Below are 17,395 nucleotides of genomic sequence, written 5' to 3'. Positions count from 1 at the left end.
GTGCCGTTGTATCTTTGAACAGTCACTAAATGAACGAGGACCGCCTGTATTTATGACAGTGTCCCTGGATTAAACGATTGCCGTTTGCTACTACCTGCCCGACCGGCTTCCAAACAAGCAAAATCAATAGGGGAAGCCGGATTCGGTTAATGACGGTGTGATTCGCTGAACGACGGCAGTGATTCGTTTAACCCCGGCCACACGCACACACACACACAAAAAGGAGAAAAGGTCATAAAATCGGGCGCCATTCCCTTTTTTCCGCCTTGCTTAGCAACGGGAACCCACCGTAAATCGGCGATTACCTGTCCTCCTTCCACCACCTGCTGGAGCGTTAAACCTGGGCGTTGCATCTGTCTCGGCGCTTAGTTCGAATCACCACCCCCACCCCCGCTGTTTCTGTTACCTGAAATCGGGTGAGGTCAAATGCGCACCGTCTGCACGTTTTTTGAGCGCCGCGTTATTTTATTTTGTTTTCTTCTCCCGGAGAAAAAAAAAATTGATGTCTTAGGCCTAAAATGATGGCCTGGGGGCAGCCCCGCTACCGTTGTCTGGTTCCTTTCCAGACCGGCTGGGATGATGGGACTCAGAGTCTGGCGGGCGTTGCGGAAGGATAGGCCTCGTCTTCGCAGCCACCCGGCGAGTTTGGCTCACGGCCCTTTGTGTACTGAACACACACACACACACACACAAACACGCACACAGCCCAGGCGCAACCAGGCGTGCTCGGAGGTTGTTGGGGGCCTCCGTTTGTGTGGTGGGTGAATGATTAACCTGCGGGTACCTTTGCTCTCACCTGGAGACAGGTGTGCCCCCTCCCTCCCTCCCTCCCGCGCTCTACCATCTGTCTGCCCTGCCCAGGCTTTGCCAGGTTTTGTTCTTTGTGGCCTCCGTCCCATCCTTCCGCGACGGAGGGAGGCCGGGAACGCCACTTTCCCAACGGGCGCGAGGCAACCACAGGGGCCCACGCAAACCTGCTCGCCCACCCACGCCCTGCTCGCACCTGGCAACCCCGGGCCCTGGCGCCATTTTGCCAACCTGTCCCGCGCCAACAAGTTCGGGCAGTTGCTCCTCGTTGCGGGGGCGGGAAGGGGGTGGGAAAGAAAGGGGCCTGGCAGGCGGAGAGCGAGTCCGCAGCAACCTGTATTTCCGGCTCCCGGCCGGGTGTTGTTGTTGCATCAAGTGGAAGGGAGTTCCGCAGGCGAACTGGCGTGCCAAGCCCCAACGTGGGCAGGCGGCTTCAGCCGTTGGAAGTTTGCTGCTGGCACAGACGGAAGGCCGGAGGTGGCTTCCAGGTTCGCACGACCGGGCTGTGGCCCATAGTAGTAACAACAGCGGCCTCTCCAATCCGAACAATTGAGCTCTGCTGTGGAGATGCATACGCGCACACACACGCACATGCACACACACGCAAGCACACAATTGCATTTGTCTGCCCGCTTGGAGCATGCGCCTCTGAGCTGGTGCAGAGTGCCGTTTCCTTCTGGCGGGCGCTTCGCCCCTGGCTCGCCAGGTTCTGGCAAGCTTGGAGAGGTGGTGGCGATGCGTTTGCGGCTTCCCTCCTGGCACACTCTGGCTTTTGCACACCCGCGGGGTGGGGGTGGGTGGTGCACACTCACAAGGGGGGGGGAGGAGGGGGGGGGCCAGGCTGGGCCTGCTCAGCTGCTGCTGCTGCTGTGCTTGCCTTGTTGCCATGGCAACAGCGGCAGGCCCGGTTTGCCCTCATCCCCAGCCGCCCTATGAAACTTTTCAGGCGGGATGATGTCACCCGCCCGGCAGCCAATGGCCTGGCGGCGACGGCTTTGTTGCTCGGGCGATGGGGAAGGATGGTGGGGAGGGGGGGGGCTTGGCAACAGCTGCTGAGGCCGGCACGTGCAGGCATGCACATCCACAGGGCACGCCCGGACACGCTCCCGCACACATGGAACACGCCTGCACATGCTAGCCGGGGAGGGGGTGTTCCTCCCTTCCCCTGACCCCAGAGCTTGGGCTGCTCCACCTGTGCGGTGGTTTGGCCTACCCTCCAAGATATTGCACCGGATTACGGTGCCCATCCTCCCCAGCCGCCGGTTTTACTTAAGACAGCTTTGGCTGCTCTTCCTGGTTAGGTCACGGCCTATCCTGCCCCCCGCTCCCCTTTTGCACGCCTCCAAGATAGTCCAGGCTGCCTGGGGGTTTGGACTACGGGGCCCATCCTCCCTGGCGGCCTACCTGGGGGTGGGAGTTAATGAAAGGCAGGCTGCGTTTCCCCCCCCCACACACACACACACCCAGAGAGGTGTTCCTGTGGGGTCACGGCCTAACCTGGCCACCTTTTTCTAAGATAGTCCAGGCTGCCTGGGGGTCTAGACTATGGGGCCCATCCTCCCCGGCTGCCGACCTAGGGGTGGGAGTTAATGAAAGGCAGGCTGTGCTCCCCCACCCCAACCCCCACCTTCACGTTGCAAGCTTGAGAAAATGAAGGATGGAAAACTGGGGATCACTTCGGGGGTCTCATTGCAACACAACGGAGACCCCCAAAGGGTATGAGTAACTGTCCCCCCTTTTTTCCTTTTTAGGGCCCCCCCACTTGTTCCCCCCCCCCCCCGCAGACCAGGGACTCGCTCTTGGCCATCCAGCCACGCACGGTGAGTGCAGTGTTGCCCTCAGAAGAGTTTCCCAGAATTCCCCTCTCTGTCTTGAGGGGGGGGGAAGGACTGCAATTCCCATCAGCCACCAGGTACTACTTGGGGGCCTTGAGGTGAGGAGGAAATCTAATTCGCCCAATTTAAAATGTGGTTTTTAAAAAACAAAAAAACCAAAAACCAGGCAGTCCCGGACTTACGACCACAATCGAAACCGGAATTTTTGGTCGTACGTTGAGGCACCATGTCATTAAATAGACCTGGGTTTATTCGCTTTCCCGAATGGGCATTTTTTGCTGTTTAACTGTTCATAAGCTGAGGACTACCTATACATAGGTATAATAATAATAATAACAACAACAACAACAACAACAACAACTGGAGTACCACTTGAACACCATCATCGGCATTGACAAATTCTCCATCAGTCAATTGCAAAAGGCGGCCTTACTAGGAACGGCTTCCATCCTGCGACGAGATCCGTAATACCATCAAACATCCACATCTGCCTATGCCGGGTCCTTGGTAAGGACTCGATAGGTGGACACAAATGCCAAATCCAGTCTGAACATCTGGCTGACTGTGCGATGATCAATAACAATAATAATAATAATAATAATGGTAATCCTCGGTTTACGACAGTCATTACGACAGACCTTCCGGGGGATACTTACCACTCAAATGGCTGGACCCTCCTGCATGCAGACCCTCAGCAACTGCCCACCCCCCCGGCATTTACAACCCTTTGCAGTGTCCCACAGTTATGTCGCTACGTTTTACGACGGTTTTTGCTAAAAGCTGGCGTTCCCATCCAGTTTGGGGGCAAATCTGGCCCTTAGCGAACCAGCGATCTGCTTAACAACGGCAGTGTGCGCTTTACCACCGCTGCAAAAAAAAAAGGTCGTAAAATACGGCTGCTCATGTCAATGACCCGATTTACCACCATGATAGTCAGGCTCCATTACAGCCGTAAGTCGAGGACTTCCTGGAATAACAGCAACCAAGGACCAGGAGGTAAAGAAAGACGTCCTGGAAGAGAACCACTTGCTGCAGTGGGGCGCGGGGGGAGGGGCGCCCTGGGGAAAGAGGGGGAGCAGCAGATTGGCCCCCCCTGCAGATGTAGAGTTTTGCCCCATTTTACGACCTTTATCGCCCCAGTTGTTAAGTGAATCGCCACGATTCCTAAACGAGTCACACGGTCCTTAAGCGAATCTGCCTTCCCCCATTGGTCGGAAAGCCGAGGGGAATCTCATAAACCCCGGGACGCTGCAACCGTCGTAAAGACGAGTCGGCGGCCAAGCGTCCGAATTTGGATGCGGCGACGGTCGCTAAGTGCGGAAAAAACGGTCCCGAGTCCCTTTCGTTTTGAGTGCCGTTGCAACCTGGGACGGTCGCTAAACGAATGCTTGTAAGTTGGAGGACTTCCTGTATGGGGGGTGGGGTGGAGAAGACTGAAGGCCTCTCCTGGCAAATTTGGGGGTGGGGGAGGTCTCCAACCTCTCTCCTCCTGCCCCCTCGCCTCCGTGGGGAAGGGGGGACAGGCAAAGACTCCTGCTGGGAGGGGGAGGGAGGAAGGAGACCCCCCCCCTTAGGAGATTTTGCAAAAGGGATGCACCAATTCCAGATGGTGAGTTGTGTGGGTGAGTTGTGTGGGTGAGTTGTGTGGGTGGAGGGGTGGGGGGGTGAGTCAAAGGGGCAGGGTCTCCGGGTCCCCAAGGCCTGTTTCTATTACCCCCCCCCTCTCCCTCCGCCCCCCCCCCTTGCCTTCGCTTTGCAAGCCGCTTATATAAATGGCTGCTGTTCCGGCTGTCCTGATTTGAACTTTCTGGTCTCTTGAATTGGCAAAGCAGGAGGAGGGAGGGGGAGGGAGGGAGGGGAAATTGCGTGGGGCTGAGGATTGACATATCCCCCCCCCTGACCCCCACCATCAGAGAGACGAGGAGGAGGAGGATCCGGTTGGGAAGTCAGGAATGTGGGTATGTGGGTCAGATTTTACAGCTGCAAAGGAGAGGTTGGCACTGGGGGGGGGAGGAGCTGCAAGATGCCTGTTCTTTTTTTGGGGAGGGGGGCAATTGGGAATTTCGCCCCTCCCCTTCCTTTCAATCTCCCTTGGCCTTTTATCTCCGGTGGGGGGGGGGGCTCAGCCCCTCCTAAGAAACCAAGAACAGAGGCGGGAGACCCCAAAACCTCTCTTTACTTGGGGTCTTTTGCCTCTTCTCTCTGCCAGCTGCACGCCGCCTGTAAAGAAACACAGGGCGTCCTCGGCTTACGACCACAGTAGATTTTTCTATCCCCAATTCAGTTGTTAAGTGAGACGTTGGTTGGGCGAGTCTTGCCGCCCGTTTTACGACCTGATCCCTGCCGTCGTGGGAACGCGGTCGCAAAGCGAAGCCGGCCCGGCCAAGGACATGGCGTGTCGGACAGTCGCGCCAAGGGGAGGCCGCGGCCGTCACAAATACGAACCGGTTGCGAATTGTGATATCCTGGGGAAATGCCGCCCAGGGTCGTCCGAAGTGAGAAACGGTCGTAAAGTCGCTTCCCCCGCGCCCCCCCCCAAGGCCCTGGCGACTGCCAGCGGTCACTAAGCGAACCGCGGGAAGACAAGGACTTAACTGTGAGAAAATAGATGGCAAAAAGCAAATCAATATTTTTTAAAAATAAAGGGGGGTCTCAGGGGCCATAGGCTTCCCTCCTGCCTCTTGCCCCCCCCACCCCAAATACAGTGGGGAAGGGGAGGGGTCTGGGAACCCAGTCAGGATTTTTGGAGTGTGGGGGGGGGCAGGACTTTTGCAGAAACAGGAGTCCCTGGAGGAGGAAGCAGGAAATAAGGAGACAAAGGGGGCAGGGGGGTGGGTGGGAGAGAGAGGGGGGGTGAGAGGGGCCAGGGTGTCCATTTTGCCCCCCCCCTCCGTCCTGGCTGCATCTGTTCCTCTCCCAGCGCTGTGTGGTCAGAGGTGGGGTGAAAGGTCACGGGGAGGGGGATTACACGGCTTCCGCACGTGCCCAGTTGCTGGGTAACCTGGGGAGGGGTCTCTCTCTCTTCCTCTCCCCCCCACGCTCTCTCCCCCTCCCCATTCAAGCCCCAGCTATAAATATTCCCCCCCCATGCCCCCTGGGACTCGGTTGGCTAGCAAAAGTGGGGGTGGGGGGTCAGCGTGTGAGTGGGTTCCCCACCCTGGAAGTGGGAATGGGCTCATCCCTGCTTGCCAGCTGATGGGGGAAGCCCCTTCCTCCCCCACCCACCCTGCTCCAGGATTGGTGCTCTGGAACGGGGTGGGGGGGGCGGGTGGGGGGGAGGAGGAGGAGGAGAGGCACTCAAGGGCACGCACTGCCTGCGCACGCACTCACGACCCCCCCTCCCCTTTCCCTGCAGACTCCATTCTCCTTATCGAGAATTGGGGTGGGGGGGGTGCGGTGGCCAAGTTGGGCATCCGGACCCCTTTGCCAGCTTCTTCCACCCCTCCCCCCAGATTGGGGAAAGCAGCCCCCCCTCCTCTCCCAACTCTGAAGGTTGTGTGTGGTGGGGTCTGGGTTGTTTTACTTCCCGGAAACGGACGGGATTGACCTGGGTGGGAGAGTTCGAACTCGGAGCCGCTCCTGAGCTGCTGCCCTGTCTTCCATTTGGGCCGCTAATATAGAGGGGAAGGGCCTCTGTCCCCTACCTACCCAAATACATACACACACACACACACAAACACACACACAGACCGTCTGTGGCTGGGTCCTCGGCTTACGACCACAAGGGAGCCCGAACTTTCTGTTGCTAAGCGAGACATTTGATAAGTGAGTTTGGACCCCATTTGACCGCCTGGCTTTTTCACGGTCGTTAAGTGCATCGCGACAGTCGACAAATGGGCAACTCGGCGGTTAAGTGAATTTGGCTTTCTCCCCCCTCCCCCACTGACTTTGTTCGCCCGGAAGGACACAAAAGGGGATTGCGTGACACACACACCCCCGGGACGCCACGCCCGTCATAAATACGAGTCGGTTGCCAAGCGTCCGAATTTTGATCGCCTGGTCGTGGGGATGGTGCAAAGGCCGTCGCTGTGGGGGGGGGGAAAACCGGTCCTCAGTCACATTTTTTAGCGCCGTTGTAATTTTGAAGGGTCGCTACGTGTGAACCGTTGTAAGTCGAGTTGGACACGAGTGGCCGTGAGGAGGAATTCTCTGGGGTTCGACTCGTTTCCTCCCTTTCGTGGGGCGGAATTCCTCCCTGCGAGGTGGGCTCGCCTGCTTAAAAATGAAAGGGGAAGAAGGGGAAAAACAGGATTTGATTTGGGGGTTAGGGTTGGAGTTGGAAGGGACCCCGGAGGTCTTCTAGTCCAACCCCCAGCTGGAAAGGCGGCCCGTTTGTAAGTCTGTGAGGGAGGCCACGGCAGTCTCAGGGAAGGTCCTGGCACCGGGGAGCAGACGTCGCCCAGCTCATGTCTCTTGAACCCGCCCAACTTGGAAACTGGCCCTGGGAATTCTAGAGCGAAGGCGTTCTGCTCTTGCTCAGAGACACTGCTGGGCGCAGCCGGGTGGTGTTTAGTGGTGCAACAGCTGGCACCAAAAGACGGGCAACCGTGTGGCACTCTGGCACCGACCCAACGATGGGCACCCGTTAGGTTGCCAGTCCGGGAGTTTTTGGGCGCCAGCATGGCGGGTGACTGATAGCAGGGGGCAGCCAGGCACGCTGGCTAGGAATTCTGGGAGTTGAAGTCCACCAGTCATCAAAGGGTCATAGTTGCCTCACGCTGGCTGAGGAATTCTGGGAGTTGAAGTCCATAAGTCATCAAAGGGTCACAGTTCCCTCACGCTGGCTGAGGAATTCTGGGAGTTGAAGTCCATAAGTCATCAAAGGGTCACAGTTCCCTCACGCTGGCTGAGGAATTCTGGGAGTTGAAGTCCACAAGTCATCAAAGGGTCACCGTTCCCTCACGCTGGCTGAGGAATTCTGGGAGTTGAAGTCCACCAGTCATCAGAGGGCCAAGTTTGAAGATCCCCAGCATACATTAAAAAAATGCAAACACGGCAAGCCTGCAACAGAAAGGCTGCTTGTTTTGAACGGTGTTGCGCCTTGGTGCCCGCTTTCTTACAGAATAATGGAAGGGACCTCAGAGGTCTTCTAGTCCAACCTCCCTGCTGGAGCAGGAGAGCCTGTGCCGTTCTTAACCATCTTGATGGAACCCGCAGGTCCCAATGAAAGAGAGACAGCTTCTGGGGAATTCTGGGAGTTGGAAGTCCACCAGTCTTGATCTGGCTGAGGAATTCTGGGAGTTGGAAGTCCACCAGTCTTGATCTGGCTGAGGAATTCTGGGAGTTGGAAGTCCACCAGTCTTGATCTGGCTGAGGAATTCTGGGAGTTGAAGTCCACCAGTCTTGATCTGGCTGAGGAATTCTGGGAGTTGAAGTCCACCAGTCTTAATCTTGCCAAACTCGGACACTCTTGGTTTGGAATATAGAATAAGAAGGGTTGGAAGGGACCTTGGAGGTCATCTAGTCCACCCTCACCGTTAGCAGGACAGAGGCCCGTATCCGGACCGGTCAGGGGCTCTTCTGGGGGGGATTATTTTGAAAACCATACCAACATGGAAGCGTAGAGGGGGGAGGGTGTTGGATGGTCCTTGGCCATCTCAAAAGGGGGTCAGGGAAGGGAGATCCCCAGGAGGGCCTCCCCCAGGACACGGGTTCAAGAACCTGCAGGAAAGAGGCCGTTGGGAAGCACCGTCTGCCATTCTGGGCACTGCCCGGGGGAGGGGGCCCCCATGGGTAGAGCAGTGGTGCAGAGGCAGCCTCCTCCTGCTTCCTTCCGGCACTAGGATGCCCACCCCCACACTTGCCCTGCCATTGGTGCCCCCCCCGCCCCCCCTTCGGGTTTTCAGGAAATGGACTTTTCCAGAGTCTCTTTTCTTCCTCCTCCTCCTCCTCTCTGAACTCTTCCTAGCCCAGTGCAGGGCCCTTCCTTCCTTCCTTCCTTCCTTCCTTCCTTCTTGTTTCTTCCCTCCCATTGTGCTTCTTCCTTCCTTCCTCTTTCACCTCTTGTTCCTTCCTTCCTTCTTCCTTCCCTTTCACTCAGTGCTTCCCTTTCTCTCCTTCCTTCCTGCTTTCCTTCCTCCCTCACTCCCATTTCTCTCCTTCCTTCCTTCCCTCCCATTTCTCTCCTTCCTTCCTTCCTTCCTTCCTTCCTTCCCATTTCTCTCCTTCCTTCCTTCCCTCCCATTTCTCTCCTTCCTTCCTTCCTTCCCATTTCTCTCCTTCCTTCCTTCCTCCCTCCCTTCCTTATTTCTTCCTTCCCATTTCTCTCCTTCCTTCCTTCCTTCCTTCCTTCCTTCCTTCCTTCCTTCCTTCCTTCCTTCCTTCCTTCCTTCCTTCCTTCCTTCCTTCCCATTTCTCTCCTTCCTTCCTTCCTTCCTCCCTCCCTTCCTTATTTCTTCCCTCCCATTTCTCTCCTTCCTTCCTTCCTTTCCTTCCTTCCCATTTCTTTCCCTCCTTCCTCCCTCCCTCTTTCCTCCCCTCTGCTCCCTCCGTCCTTCCCTTCCTTCCTTCCTTCTTTCTTCCCTCCCATTTCTCTCCCTCCCTTCCCTCCTTCCTTCTTTCCTCCCTCCCTCCCTTCCCTCCCGTTTCTCTCCTCCCTCCCTCCCTCCCCTCTGCTCCCTCCCTCCCTCTCTCCTTCCTTCCTTCCTTCCCTTCTTCCTCTCCTGCCTTCCCCGGCGGCGCCTCCTCCTCCTCCTCCTCCTCCTGCTCCTGCTGCTCCTCCGCCAGCCCGGCGGGCTCTCCGGCACATGTGAGCGGGCGCGCTGGGGAGGTGGGAGGGGGCGGCCTTGTGCCGGAAAGGGAGGGGGCGGAGGAGGATCCGTCTGGGCTGGGGAAGGGGGGGGAGGGAAGGGGGGAGGGAGGGGAGGGAGGGGGCTGGGCACGGAACACAACCCTCATTTCTTTGTTTGAGTAGAGCGGGCGGGGGGGGGGGCGCAGCCGAGCCAGCCAGCCGAGCCAGCCGAGCCGAGCCGAGCGAGCCTCAGCGGAGGGGATCGCGCTGCCAGAGAGCCCAGCTCCGGGCTGGATTTATCCCGCTTGGCCCGAAGAAGCCCGCCCGACTCGGCCCTTTTTTCATTCTTTCTTCTCGGGGCGGTTTTTTTTTTTTTGCTCCTTTCTTTCTTTTCTTTCTTTTTTTTTTCTCTTCCGGCCCTTCCGATTTTTTTTTCCTTCTTCGTCGTTCTTTCTCTCCTCGGAGGAGGAGGAGGAGGAAGGGGGGAAGGTTTGGAAAATTTACAGCTTTTTTTTTGCCCCTTCCTCCGTTTTTTTTTCCCTCCTTCCCAGCCAGGCGGAGGGGAGACCCCCGGCGAGGTCTTCTGCAAAGCCCCCTCCCCCCAAAAAAAACCCCTTAGCCGTCCTTTTCTGCAGGTAATGTTGCGTCTCAATCTCTCTCTCTCTCTCTCTCTCTCTCTCTCTCTCTCTCTCTCTCTCTCTCTTCCGCACCCCTCTTTTTTCTCTCCTCCGCTGTCTGTCTGGCTCCCCCCCCCCTCTTCTCTCCTCTCTTTTCTCTCTCTCTCTCTCTCTCTCTCTCTCTCTCTCTCTCTCTCTCTCCTCTCTTTTTCTCTCCAGCTCGGACGGACGGCAATGTTGGGGAGGGGGGTGGTGGAGGCTGGGTTGGACCGACCTTGCTTGATGTGGGGTCTGGGGGTCTCTCGGGCAAGGCGAGTGGCGTGTGGGGGGGGGTTGTCTGCCTGGGTCTGGGGGCTAGCCGTGTGTGCGTGTGTGTGTGTGTCTGTGCGTGCACCGAGGGCTTCCCTGGCTGCTTTGGGTGCCTTTGTTAACGGGTGGGAAGTAAAGTGAAGGGATGGCTAGAGGAAGCCCACCCCCCCCCACACACACACACGTCTGGCACAGGCCTGGCCTGCCTCCCCTCCCTCCCTCCTCCGGGTGGGCAGGCTGGCTGCCTCGGGGGTGCCCCCGTGCCCCCCTGGACGAAGCAGGGACCGGTCGGCCCCGGCTGGGCGCAGGAAGAGCTCGGCTCCGGCTTCCAGGCCTGCTTGGGGGGGGGGCTGCCCCCTCAAATGCGCTGCCCGGCCTTTCCAAGGAGGCACCGGGGTGGTGGTGGCTGGGAGTGGTAGAATTTGCACCTGGCACTCCTCGGAGTTGCTCCTATCCCGAGCTGGCTCCCGATCGGAGGATGCCAGCTGGGCGAGGGAGAAGTTGTCAGTGGGTTCTCTCGCCCCTTCTTGGGGGCAATTTGGCCTTTGGCATCCCAATGGGGGTCCCGGACCACCGCCAGAACCTCCCGTCCCGGCGTCTCCACGGCAACAAATCAGGATCAGGTCTTGGGTTCGAGGGCCGTTGACACCACCCCCACCCCCACCCCGCAAGCAGCTGTCTGCTGCCGGCTTGTTGGGTTGCCCAGCAGCTGAGCGGGCACTCTGGAGACAAACTAAGGATCCAGCCAAAATTAGGAATCCGGCAAACCAGGGATCCAGCAGACTAGGGATCCAGCAAACTTAAGGATCCAGCAAACTAGGCACCCAGCAACCTAGAGATTGTGGTTGAAAGGTGAGAGTTGGGGGAATAGCCCCTTCCTGGTTTAGGATCAGTGTAAATCCGGTGGAAGCGGCTAGCTGAACTGGTTCCTTAACCGCTCCAGTGGATCTTCTAGTTAGTCCCTTTGGGAGCCCAGCTCTGAATGGAGGGTCGGGTATGAAACAGATCCCCCCCTTTGTGTGTGTGTGTGTGTGTGTGTGTGGTGCCGGCTGATTTAATTCCTTTCTCCAGCCTGGATCAGACTAGCGGAGTGTTGTCACTTGTGCAACTTCCAACTTTTGCGGGCGCTCCGGGCACCTTCAAAGAGGGGCCCAGATGTCCCCCCGCCCCTCCAAAAAAAAACACAACTTGCTGACTTCCCTCCCTCCCCCTTTTTTTTTTTTTTGGAAAATTGGAGGAGAGGAAGTGGGAGGGAGAAAAATCAGAATTGTATTGTATGGTCAGTAGGATTGGGAACTGGATTGATTTGAGTTGGAACCGGAGCTCGCAAATGGGACGGTGATGGATGGAAGGGGAGCTAGGCCGTGGAAGTCGGGGTGAACTCAGCTGCCGCCCCCCCCAGAGGGCGGGGGGGGGGAGGAGAAAAAGGGGTCTGTTTCACAATCAAATGGGGGGGGGGGCTGGCTTAAGCTTTAGCAATTTGCTCAGCCAGCTTTGACTTTCCAGCCTCGGAGGGCGGAGGGCTGCGGGTGGCTGACTGCCAGAGGGAAGGGGGGGGCACAGAAAATCCGTGCCAAGCAAAAAAGACACAAAGGCTGTTGTGCGGAGGGCAGAATTGGGGGGGGGGGTTTGAGGTGGAACTTGGGGTGGGGGGAGTGAGTTAAAGGAAGTCTGTGAAAATGAAACGAGGGGGTTGAACAAGGCATTGTCTTGGTGGCTGTGCCCCTCAGTCTCTTCCCCCCCCCCCCGCAGCAGTTACAAAGACAGAGAGTGCTCCTGAGCATGTACAGAGTGGGTTTCCCCCCTTGGTTGGTTGCTTGGTTTTTGAACCAGGCAGGTTGAGGTTGAGAGGGAGAAAGCTGTGCCCGGAAGTTTAGTGGCAGATGATAGAGCTGGTGGTGGTGGTGGTGGTGTGTGTGTGTGTGGGGGGGGGGCTTTGTGTCCCCTCGATCCAGGTGTAAAGGGGTGCCTGGCCCTTTAAGAGTGCCCAGCTGAGACTGGCAGGGTGTGTGCACCCAGGCAAGGAAGGTGGCACCAACCGGTCGGGCAGGCAACCGATCCTCGCAAGCCGCCCGTCGCTGAGGACGGGACAAGCAGACGGGACGGGCCAGGTGAGGCCTTTGGGCCAAGCTTTGTTGTGTGTGTGTGTGTGTGTGTTGGGGGTGTCTTTCTGCTAATGCCAGGCGCGATTGGGGTGTGTGTGCAGAGATTTCCCCCCCCTTTCCCCCCACTTCTTTTGCTTTTAAATCAATGTTGTGTGTGTGAGAGAGAGTGTGAGAGAATGGGGTCCCCTCGCCTAGCTAAGAAACGGGGTGCAGGCAGAAATGGGGGGGCATACCAGTTGACTTTGTGACGCTGCTGCCCCAGGAATGGGGGGGGGAAGAAGGCACCATGTGCCACAGAGGCAGCCACGGGTGGGGGGGGTCGCCTGAGGTCATCAGGATGGTTCTCTGAGGATGAATGAGATATTTGTCATCCCCCCCCCCTAGAAATTTCCTCCTAACTGAGATCACGTGGCTTCCGAGGGGCTGGACTCCCAAGTCGCACTGGGAAGACACCTGGGTTCTCCTGCACCCCCTTTTCACGTGGCGGGACATGGCACAGAGCCACGGATTCCCTTGGGGGAGAAGAGCCCCACGTGGGAGGGGGGCTCCTGAGTCAGAACACCCCTGATTGACAACAACGAAGCAGGGGTCCCTCACGGGGCCTCCGAGCGGGCACCTCCGCCTGGCCTGGGACTACACTTCCCATCCCACACCCCAGCTGCCGTTGTGGGGGTGTCGGCCCTGCCCAGTTCTTCCAATTTCCGGGTCATTTGCATGTTCCCCAGCCTGGGAAAATTAAGAAGGAGACCCGATTGTGAAACCATTGCACATTGGGGAAGCTCGCTGGCAATTCTTGCTCAGCCGGAGTTGCGTGGCGGTCCCTCCTGGCTGAGTTCGGGCTTGGCCGATCGGCGTTTCGGCTGTGGGGAAACCATCCCAAAGGGCTTTGGTGGGGTGCCGGTTTGTGTGTGTGTCTGTGTGTGCGTTAAGAGTAACACCCACACAATCACTTGGAACGGATTTTTTTTTTAGACAGATGATCCCTGGGAATGTTTTCAAAGCGTGTGTGTGTGTGTGTGTCTCTGTGTGTGTGTGTGTGTATGTATGTATATATATATATATATATATATATATATATATATATATATATATATATATATATATATATATATATATATATATATATATATATATATACACACACACACACACATATATATATACACACACACATATATATATACATATATATATTTATATGTATACACATATATAAGTTACGTCGATGTGTGTCAAGTGGATTTATCTCTGTGTGTGTGTGTGCGCACACACATACATACACATGTGCATGTGTATATATGTATATATGTATACACACACATAAGTTACATCGATGTGTGTCAAGCGGATTTATATGTGTGCGTGTGTATATATGTATATATGTATACACACACACACACACACACACGTTGATGTGTGTGAAATCAGGCGTTTTATAGAATGCCAAAAATGAGCATTCCCACGTTTCCTAGGCGCTCTGTGCAAATGCCGAAAGTAAAGTGAAAGTGGTCCTTGACTTACGGCCACGAGGGAGCTCCAGATTTCTGTTGCAAACCGAGATATTTGTCAAGCGAGCTTTGCCCCGTTTTGCGACCTTGTTCAACCCGGGTGTGCAGTGAATCGCTGCGGCCGTTAAGTGAGTCACACGGCAGGTAAGTGAACCCGGCTTGCCCTGTGGAGTTTGCTTTGTCGGAAGGTCGCAAAAGGGGATCGCGTGACACTTCACCACCCCCGGGATGCTGCAGCCGTCGTAACTACGAATTGGTCACCAAGCGTCTGAATTTTAATCCCCTGACCACGGGGGATGCCACAACGGTCGTTAAGTGTGAAAAACAATCCTTAAGACTGGACAGTCACCTGTCTGAGACGGTATAGGTTCTCCTGCTTGAGCAGGGGGCTGGACTAGAAGACCTCCAGGGTCCCTTTCCAGCTCTGTTCTATTCTATTCACTTTTTTCAGTACTGCTGTAACTTTGATCACTCAGTAAATGAACTGTTGTAAGTAGAGGACTTACTTGCAGAGAATCCTTCTGCTAAAATGCCATCCTAGGCTTCCTTGCTGAAGCAAGTACGCCAATACGGGTCTCTTTTCTCTTGGTTTTATAAAGTAAAGGAAGTCCTGTATTTTATTTTGCATTTCTTCTCCGTTTTCATGCATGTCATTTTGAATAAAGGCTTAGTTTGCCTAAATACTTGGCCTAAATAGCTCGTCCTTCTGCAAAATGCCTAGGTATTATATAATGTGTGTGTGTGTGTGTGTATGTATGTGTGTGTATATATATATATATATATATATATATATATATATATATATATATATATATATATATATATATATATATATATATATATATATATATATATATATATATATATATATATATATATATATATATATATATATTTAATTAAATTTTTATACCGCCCTATTCCCGAAGGACTCAGGGCGGTTTACAGGGCAACATAAAATATGATAGAAAAATAGTATAAATTAAAATAGATTAAATTACATATTACATTATATGTATGTATGTATATATATATATATATATATATATATATATATATATATATATATATATATATATATATATATATATATATATATATATATATATATATATATATATATATATATATATATATATATATATAGTATATAGTATATAGTATATAGTATATAGTATTATATATAATATATAATGGCTAGGCTAGGGAATGCATATAACATAATAAAAAGTAAAAGATGTTTCATACTTTGCCTAAAAACCTCCCACATTCTGCAGATCTCCTATTCAGGATATGCCATGCCAGCTTTTTACACGGCACCAGTCCTCGATTTACAACAGCTCATTTAGTGACCAAAGTTGCAACAGGACTGAGAAAAATGACTTAGGACCGTTTATCACACTTAGCGACCATCGCAGCAGCATCCCCAACGATCATATGGTCAAAATTTGGCAAGGGATTCACATTTATGACGGTCGCAGCGTCCCAGTGAGTGTGTGTGTGTTTGTGTGTGTGTGTGTGTGTGTGATGTGATCCCCTTCGGCGACCTTGCGACCAGCAAAGTCAATGGGGAAAGCGGCCTCGCTTAACGACCAGCTGCAGGGATCGACTTAACAACAGCAGCGAGGAAGGTCGTAAAACGGGGCAAAAATCCCCTCGACAAGTGTCTCGTTTAGCGGCGGAAATTGGGGACTCGACTGAGGTTGTAAAGCGAGGACTGCCTGTATATATTAAGTGGATATTGCCGCGGCCGGCCGGATCTTTCCCAACGGCGAAGTTTTTGAATCACTTTGGCCCAAAACACCTGAAAGAAATTCTCCTTTTTCTAAATTTATTTATTTATTTTATTTTATTTAACTTTACCCCACCCTCCCAGTCTGAAGTGCCGTTGCCGTCCTTTGCACACTGGCCTCACAATTTGCCCAAATGCAAACGTGTGTTTGTGTGTGTCTTTAATCAGTTCGGTGCTTTCCTTGCCTTATCAACGTAGGTGTGTTTGTGTGTGTTTTAATCCGTTTTGTCGTAGTGAAGGAGGAAGGCTTGGGCCACGTGCTAGTGGGTTGGGTGGGTGGGGGTCTGTGGCTGGCTGCCATTTCCGGGAAGGGGAGAGAGAGGCATGGGGGGGGAATTGGCTTCAGATGACTGCTCTTGTGTGCTTGTGTGTGTGCGTGTGTGTGTATACACACCCAGACAGCCCACTTTTAGCTATTCTCCCCCTTTCTCCCTTCACCCTGGCAGGTGTTAAGTTGAGTCTCTCTCTCGGGACTTTTCTACGGGGGTCTTCCTCCCCCCCCCGCTAGGAAATTACAGGCAGTCCTCATCTTACGACCGCAACTCAGCCCAAGGTTTATGTCGTTAAGTGAGAACTGTGTTCAGTCAGTTTTGCGCCACGTTACAACTTTTCTGGCTACCGTTGTAAAGCGAATCACTGCAAGTGTTAAATCAGTCACCCGGTCATTAAACGAAGCCTGCTTTTCCCCCCCCCCTCCCCCTTGACTTTGCTGGTCAGAAGGTCGCAAAAAGGGGATCGCATGCCACCCCCAACCCCCCGGGACTCTGCGACCGTCATAAATGTGAGTCAGTTGTCAAGCATCCGAATAATGTGAGTCACGTGACCGCGGGGATGCCCTTACGGTCGTTAAGTGTGAAAAATGGTCCTTGGTCACTTTTTTCAGTGCCGTTGTAACTTGGAGCGGTCGCTAAGTCAGCTGTCGTAAGCCGAGGATTAACCTGTACATCTGTGTAGCCAAATTTGTCCCCCCCCCCCCCCCGTCTTGACAATTTTTCTTGCCCCGGTGGCTAAGTGAGAGCAGAAGTTAAGCGCGTTTTGCCCCATTTTACAACCTCTCTCAACTCCATCGTTAAGTGAATCGCTGCAGCGGTTAAGCTAGTAACACGTTTGTTAAGTGAGTCCGGATTCTCCATTGACTTGTCAGAAGGTCACAAAAGGGGACGACCACGTGACCCTGGGTACCTAGCAACCATCGTAAATGTGAGTCGGTTGTCAAGGGTTTAAATTTTGATCACGTGACCCCAGGACACTGCAACCGTCGTAAATATGAGTCGCCTTGCGGCCAAGTGTCTCAGTTTTGACCATGGGGACGTGGCAACGGTGACAAGCTTGAAAAATGGCCATGAGTGTCTTTGTTTCCCAGCTGTTGTAACTTTGGCAACCGAATGCACCATCGTAAGTCGAGGACTAGCTGTATATCTCTCCCCTTAGCTCATATTTTTGCTGGGGTAGATGGGTATTGTAGTCCAGGACATTGTGAACACAACCCGTTTACTTATGCTCTTAGGAAGGTTCGGATAAATGGGCCGTCCTCAATTTATGCCTAGAATTTGGAGCAGAATTTCTGGTGGTCGTTAAGTGAAACGTGCTCAATGTGAGCCACGGTTGTTTAAGCGAATAATGGCGATTGCGAAATGAACTATGGCGGAAGCTGGCTGGGAAGGTCGCAAATAATGAGGTTCCTGCAGATGG

The 17,395-nt window shown here is 54.1% G+C and overlaps 1 protein-coding gene across 5 annotated transcripts in view; it reads left to right on the top strand.

Moving 5' to 3' along the window:
* Window positions 1-17,395, top strand: part of LOC308676619 (lysine-specific demethylase 6B-like) — a 97,289-nt gene that overhangs the window by 7,851 nt on the left and 72,043 nt on the right. For 2 of the 5 annotated variants that reach the window (XM_081342546.1, XM_081342542.1), the window contains exon 1: window positions 12,252-12,409. The exons of 1 other annotated variant lie outside the window; for it this stretch is intronic. The gene's annotated coding sequence lies outside the window, so the exon portion shown is untranslated. Of the gene's footprint in view, window positions 1-9,346; window positions 10,008-12,251; window positions 12,410-17,395 lie in introns of those variants that run through there. 2 more of the 5 variants (XM_081342544.1, XM_081342547.1) reach the window with 2 other exon arrangements.

Source organism: Vipera berus (assembly GCF_964194415.1).
Source record: "Vipera berus genome assembly, chromosome: W".
Lineage (NCBI taxonomy): Eukaryota > Metazoa > Chordata > Lepidosauria > Squamata > Viperidae > Vipera > Vipera berus.
Note: the sequence above shows the minus strand (reverse complement) of the source record. Positions and strands in the feature narration are given on the sequence as shown.